The 7,534-nt window shown below is 36.9% G+C and overlaps 1 pseudogene; it reads right to left on the bottom strand.

The window, feature by feature from the left end:
• Positions 1-3,621: 3,621 nt before the first annotated feature.
• LOC103561010 (putative olfactory receptor 5AK3) lies at positions 3,622-4,521 on the bottom strand (annotated as a pseudogene).
• Positions 4,522-7,534: the final 3,013 nt, after the last annotated feature.

Raw genomic sequence — 7,534 nt, 5'->3', positions numbered from 1 at the left:
GGGAGAAGGCCTTTTTCTTGCCCTACATAGAGGACAAGTCCAGGAATGGAAGATACATGTGTATGAGAAGATAATGATCAGCACAGCAAAAATGAAATTAACAACAGCATAGATTAACATTTTCACAAAGTGTATTTTAAATAGAACTTATCTTGAGATGATTATAGACTCATGTGCAGTTGTAAGAAATAATGCAATGAGGTCACTTCTGCACTTTGCTTGGATTCCTCCTGTGAGAGACAGAGTAACAGTTTCCCAAAGACGTCCATATCCGAATCTGTGGAATCTGTGAATATGTTAGGTTACATGACAAAGAATAAGTAAGGTTGCGTGAGGAATCAAGGTTGCTAATCAGCTGACCTTGTGATGGAGAGAGTATCCTGGATTTTCCAAGAGTCCCTAAAATTGGAAGAGGGAGGTGAAAGAGTGAGAGTCAGAGAGAGATTTGAAGATGCTGGGATGCTGGCATTGAAGATGGAGAGAAAGTAGGTTATAAACTAAGGAATACATGTATCTTCTAGAAGCTGAAAGAATCAAGGAAATAATAGGTTCTCCTCTAGACACCTCCAAAAAGAACACAGCTCTGCTAGAGACCCATTTTAGACTGCTGTCTTACAGAACTGTAAGATAATAAATTTGCATTGCTTTAAGCCAGTACGTTTGCAGTAATTTGTTACAGCAGCAATAAAAAATGGATATACAGCCAACGAAACAGTTTGCAAGATGTTAGCATAATATTGCAACCAGGATATCAACACTGATGCAATCCACTGATCTTATTCAGATTTCCCCAATTCTACTCATTGCTGTGTGTTTTTGTATTAAGTTCTATAAAATTTTATCACCTCTGAAGGTTCCTGTACTCACCACCACAGTCAGGATAATGAACAGTTCCCAAACCAAAAGGATCCCTTATATTGTTCTTTTATAACCACCCCTATCCCATCCTTTCTCTCCTCCTCCCCGACCCGTACCTCACTGCATCCCTAACCCCAGGCAATCACTGATCTCTTATGTAAATGGAACCATACAGTATATAACCTTTGGGACAGGCTTTTTTTAACTCAGTATAATTCTCTGGTGAGTCTTCCAAGTTGTGTGTATCAGTAGCTCATTCATTTTTATTCTTAAGCACTTTAACTTTTTAAGAGGGCTTCTGCTTAACTGTTGAGCTTTGGACTTCTGCTTCATGGATATTTGCTTAGTATTCATCTTATCTTGGCCTCTAGCTACCTTCCAGTTGGTTCTCTCAGGCTTCTGGGGTGCTATTCTAGGCTGTGAATGAGTGCTACATTTCTATCCCTCCATTTCCTTGGGAAACAGGATCTTTTTTTTTTTTTTTAATATTTTATTTTTTCCTTTTTCTCCCCAAAGCCCCCCGGTACATAGTTGTGTATTCTTCGTTGTGGGTTCCTCCAGCTGTGGCATGTGGGACGCTGCCTCAGAGTGGTTTGATGAGCAGTGGCATGTCCTCGCCCAGGATTCGAACCAACGAAACACTGGGCCGCCTGCAGCGGAGCGCGCGAACGTAACCACTCGGCCACGGGGCCAGCCCCGGGAAACAGGATCTTTTGAAAAAACTTTTTTGAGTGACTCAGGTGCTTCCTAAATCTGTTACTAGAGATAGTATCTAATTCAGTCATGGGTGCCCAGTGATTTTATACTAGGCCTTCAGTAAATGTTTGAAATTTCAAATAAATAAATGGTTGCAGAAAATACCAATTCAGTCAAGATTGGGGTCTGTATTTTCTGTTATCCTCAGTCTAGGCTGAGCCTAAATATCCAAAGTGTAGCAGATGATTTATGAAATAATGTATGGTTATGCCACGTCAGACCATCACTACTCTACGTAATGTCAGAAAGGAGGTTCTCTCTTGGATAAGTGCTAACAATCACTAATCATCCCCAGGCCATAACCCAAAACAACTCTTTCTTCCATGTAAGCCTTGAGGGTTTCACTGCTGTTGTCTATTTGTCACAGAGCTTGTTTACTTTTGCAGTTTTTTTCACCCCAGTATTGAACATAGAGTGCTACGTGACTCTCCTTTTTGTGCCTTATTTCCTATTTGGTCACTTAGACTTCCCAACATGTACTAAGTTTTTCTTTTTTTATCATCTCTTTCCCTCTATGTTTATTGAGGTACAATTGACCAAATTTGTATGTATTAAAGGCGTAAACTTGATATTTTGAAATAGATACACATTGTAAAATTATCATCACAATCAAGCTCTTTAGCATACCCATCACCTTACATAGTTATCATTTTCTTTTGTGTGTGTGTGTGGTGGCAATGCTTAAAATCTACTTGAAATTTAGCAATTTTCAGGTATACAATACAGTATTTTAACAATATGTGCCATGCTGTACATTAGTCTACAACTGTCCCCTCCAGGGTCTCAGGACATACTGTTTACTTTGCCAATGACTCTCCAGAAACTGTCTTTGGTCTTGGTCTTTGAAGATACCTGGACCTGCTCTGTATAGAGGATCTCTTCCTTTATAAATACAGAGTTTTTACTGGGGAGATTCTGGTCATCCTCCATTGACTTCAGGTTAATTATTCTCTTCTCTTAGAATTTATGCAGGATATCGTCTTTGAAAAATATATCTTATTCTCTTACCCCAATCTCTTTGTGCTGTTACTTAACAGTATATTTTCTGGGAAGTACATTAGGCTGCTGTTATTTTGGTAGGAAACTTGCTCTTTCATCTAGGAAGTATGGCATCTCTAGATTCCTATGGAGGTTTTCATCAATCTTCCTACTAACTACCTTCAATGGATCTACTAACACTTTTTTGTCAACAGTTTATCTTCCTAATTCAAAGGGCTCTTGGTCTTTCTTCAAATTCTCATTGAATTCCAATAGTTTAAAGTTATTTTTCTGGACTAAAAGGATTTGTATGCCTTTCATAAATGAATGACCATTCTTTAGGTTTTTAAGTGTGTCTATATTCTAGATTTTCTATCTCTACTGGAGAGAGAGATAGAAAATATTTCTAGGAGTTTCCTTACCTTATGCAAGAAAAAGATGGACTCGGATTAAAGAGGGTAACTAATGACAAAAAGATTTCATAACATCACATAAGATGTACTAGAGAATGTAACTAATATGAGAATATTAGGTAGAAAGTATAGCCTGAATCATAAGTTGCTTTTTATTTAGGTTTATGTAATAATTGGAAGAGAATATGTAAAGAGCCTCCTTGTAGATGATTTAGGGAATCTGTTTAAATGGATGGATAGTAATTAACTTCAATTTTAATGTTGATTATATACAAAATTGGGTTTGTATACTCTTTAAGAACATATTTGAAATATATTTGATAGAACTAAATACTCTGTAAAGTCTATACATCTTAATATTTTAAATAATTTCAATAAAGCACTTCTTCATGGATAGTATGAGATATGTTTGTCATACTATATTCAAGGTAAAATTAATGTCATGAGATGTTATTGTATTCCTGCATTCTAAGAACTTGTCCACTGAAACAGGTAGCAGTGGTTTAAGATATGAACGTGTTCCTAATTCAGAAACATTAAATAATGGTCAAGTATCTCTATTGGATGCTTCCATGTGCTGAATTTTAACAATTTCAGTCCAATCCAGAAGAACTTTTTACCCATCAATTTTGGAACTTATCTCCTTATTTCTCAAACTATAAATCAGGGGATTCAACACGGGAATCACAATGCCATAAAATATGGAGGCTACATTCGTATTCTCATAGGAATTAATAGAATAAGGCTGTAAGTACATGTATGATAGCTTTCCACAGAAAATGGTGACTGCTGTAAGGTTGGAGGCACATGTGGAGGAGGCTTTTTTCCTTCCTGCGGTAGGAGACATCTTTAGGATGGTGACTGTAATATATATGTAGGAAAAGATGGCAACCAACAAAGTGATCATCTAATTAAATCCCACAAAGACAGAAAGTAGCATGATGTTGATGTCAGTGTTGGAGCATGAAAGGGTGAGAATTGGGAGAACATCACAGAAAAAGTGATTGATGGTATTGGATTTGCAAACAGATAGTGAAAATGTAAAATCTGTGTACAGAAGCATTTATTGAGCCTATGACATATGAACAAGCTACCAACTGGATGCATGTTTTTCAAGACATCACTATGGGATAGTGAAGTGGGTTACAGATGGCTACATACCACTCCATTGCCATAGCATCCAGGAGGTAACAGTCACTGGTCGCAAATGTTCCAAAAAACAATTGTATGACACAGTCTCAAAATGGCATTGATTTATTTACTACTGCCAAATTTTTCAGCATCTTGGGAGTGATAGCAGAAGTGTAACAGATATCAACAAAAGCCAAATGTAGGAAAAAGTATATGGGTATTTGAAGTCTGGATCTCTGATGAGCAGGATCATTCCAATATTGCCCACCATGGAGGTCACATAGATGACTAGAAATACAATGAACAGGACATACCGCAAGAACTGTTGGCTGCTGAATCCCGGAATAAAGGATTCAATCACTTCAGTACTATTTCCTTGTGTCATGGCTACCAAGTCTAGAAAGGACCAAAAATAGGACCAAGAAAAGAAGGGAAATATTGGTGACTTATTGAGGGGAGAAAGGCTCTTACAGTTCATGTCACTGTATTTGAATTGGATTTTCATGGCAAACACTCACAAAGAGTTTATAGCTTTCTAAATATTCCTTCTATTTTCTTGATAAGAAACTGCCACATGAACAGGGATATGTGAGCCATGGATTCATTTTAAAAATAAAGAAGGATTCGTAGAAGAAGATAGACTTCTAATATGGGTGATTCTAAAAAACATAGATTAAAACATATTTCCACTATATTAAACAGGTATTCATATTTGCTTATATCAAACATGACATATGTATGTATGTATGACATAAGTATGTCAAGGGGCTGGCCCAGTGGTGCAGTGGTAGTTTTCACGTTCTGCTTTGGTGGCCTGGTGTTTACCCATCTGGATCCGGGTGCAGGCCTAGCACTGCTTGACAAGCCATGCTGTGGCAGGCATCCCACATAGAAAGTAGAGGAAGATGGGCATGGATGTTAGCTCAGGGCCAGTCTTTCTCAGCGAAAAAACAGGATTGGCAGCAGATGTTAGCTAATTTTCCTCAAAAAAAAAAAAAAAGCAGTATGTCATTATGATTTTGTAATTATTAAATAATCTATAGTTTTTCTCAGCCATTTATCATTTTATATCATTTTAATCGTGGTTCAAATTTCTGAATTTAGTAGAACTAGTTAGAGAAATTACCCTGCTAGGAAGACAGCTGAGATGTCTTCATCCATGATTTTTCATATACTGTAAGTCCTCAAACTCCCTAATTCCAATTCCTTTACTTTTAAATACCATTCCACAGTGGTGAGCACTGCTCATGGTAGAGTAAAGTATCATGGACCCTTCATACAGCAGAAATTGATTTGTTGCTCATCAATACACTTGTCTTTTCTTCTGGACATAGCATCTTTTCTTTTGGGTAACCAAACTTTCTCATGTGTGGCTATGATACCATGTTCTGCCCATGGAACGTGAACAAAAGTAATGAATGCTGCTTCTAGCAGTGAACCAGTTGCTCCTTGTTCCCCTAAAACTGGAGCCATATGACTTTCCACTCCCTAATCTTCTCATCTCTTGGCTGGATATTGACATTCAAGGAAACTTTGGAAGCCATGTGTTAGGTTTGACAGATAAAATATAGGACACCCAGTTAATTTGAATTTTAGATATATAGTGGACTTTTTTTAGTAGAAGAGTGACAAATATTGCATGGGAAATATTTATACCAAAATAGCTTTCTGTTTATTGCAGTTCAAATTTAACTGAGACTTGCATTTTTATTTGCTAATTCTGGCAAACCTACCTGTGTTCCTTATTGTTACCTCTTTCAGGCTGTATTCTCCAATGTCTGTGTGCAAATGATCCCTCTTTCCTACACTGGATTTTATGTGATTGAGAACTTATATTGCTATAAGTTTATGAGATTTTGGGATTTATTTATTATATCAGTAGTCTTATTTTTAGCAATGCCATTGCAGTCACACACCACAATAAGGAATTTTTTAAAGGGCTAAACATATGAAGATATACAAACAGTAAAAGTTTTCAACCTGGAAAGTGTATTGATGAGTGATAAGTAATTCATCAGACCCAAGAAGACCAAATCCTGAGCCAGAAAAGGAGAGAGTTGAGAATCAACTTGATCTATACTGCAGAATGCTCAAAAGGCACAGGAATTGATATCAACAGATACACTGGAAGAGGGCTGATGGGTGTATTGAAAGAATGAGTACTGGTTAAGAGCCTCTAAGAAGCAAATTACAGAGAAACACATCATTAGTAGCTCACTTAAGATATCAAAGCCTCCTCTATTCATCAATATGAACAAACATGGCTCAGTTAACAGTTAACTGAAGAACAGAGAAAGAGAGAAAGGCCATTTGAAAACAGCAGAAACTACAAATGGAGAATGAATATTTTTGAAACTCACAAACCACCTACCCCCCAAACACACACACACACACACACACACACGAGATTTATAAATATACATTATAGGCTAATTGTTACTTTTATGGAGGATAATTGAAGAATCCATAAGAGGTCTAAAAATATTGGCTATTATTTGTATTTTGAATTGTATCATGGCTAATATGTTGTGGTTGTAGTCTTCTTCATATAATTTTATGAATTTACACATATAAAATACTATGTAATAAAAGAAGTTAATCATAATGGGAAAATCCTTATCCCTAGTATATCATTAGAGGGTCCCAGCACTCTGACGTCAATAACTCTAAGCAGAGCTATATACCCATATAGATGAGATGGTCAGTAAGAACCTGCCTTTAGTGGTAGGAATGTAGCTGACTGAGCCTGTTGTTATATGGGCTTCTCTGGTTCTTTAAATATTTTGAGAAATAAAGACAGTGGGATAACTTTGTAGTAGCAGAACAAGAAACAATTCTCTTCAATTCAACATTTAGTGAGGTCAGAGGAGAGTTAAGTTAGTGCAAGTTCCTTCCTCAGGTTATATTGCTGTAAAACAACTGAAATGCAGCCCATTCAAGGAGGCATTCATCCATTGAGTATGAGCACTTATCAGAGGAAGCTAGAATAGATCAGGGTTCCACTTAATTTAGAATCTTAATGGGGTAATTATAATTGCATTTACCCCATCAATTTGACTGTAATCATTCTGATTCAATAATATGTCATAATTATATGACATGGGGACTCTTGAAGAGCTAAGGAAACCAGGACAAGCTCCACTACCTACCTCCACAAACAAAATCTGTACGTTAAAGATGTGTTGGCTCAGTACGAAATTCTTTGTTTCATCTAAGATGAAGGTATTTGCTAATCAACAGAATGTTATGAAGAAAACTGCCAACGACCTGAGTATTTTGAATGCATTTCACCCCTACCGAGTTTCAGTGCTTCTGAAGTCTCCTGCATATTCAGCACTGGGCAGTGGAAAGGAAACCAGCAGACTTGGGTTTGAATTCTTGTCCTACAAGTTAAAAGA

Source organism: Equus przewalskii, chromosome 11 (genome assembly GCF_037783145.1).
Source record: "Equus przewalskii isolate Varuska chromosome 11, EquPr2, whole genome shotgun sequence".
Lineage (NCBI taxonomy): Eukaryota > Metazoa > Chordata > Mammalia > Perissodactyla > Equidae > Equus > Equus przewalskii.
This window is presented reverse-complemented; position numbering and strand designations above follow the sequence as displayed.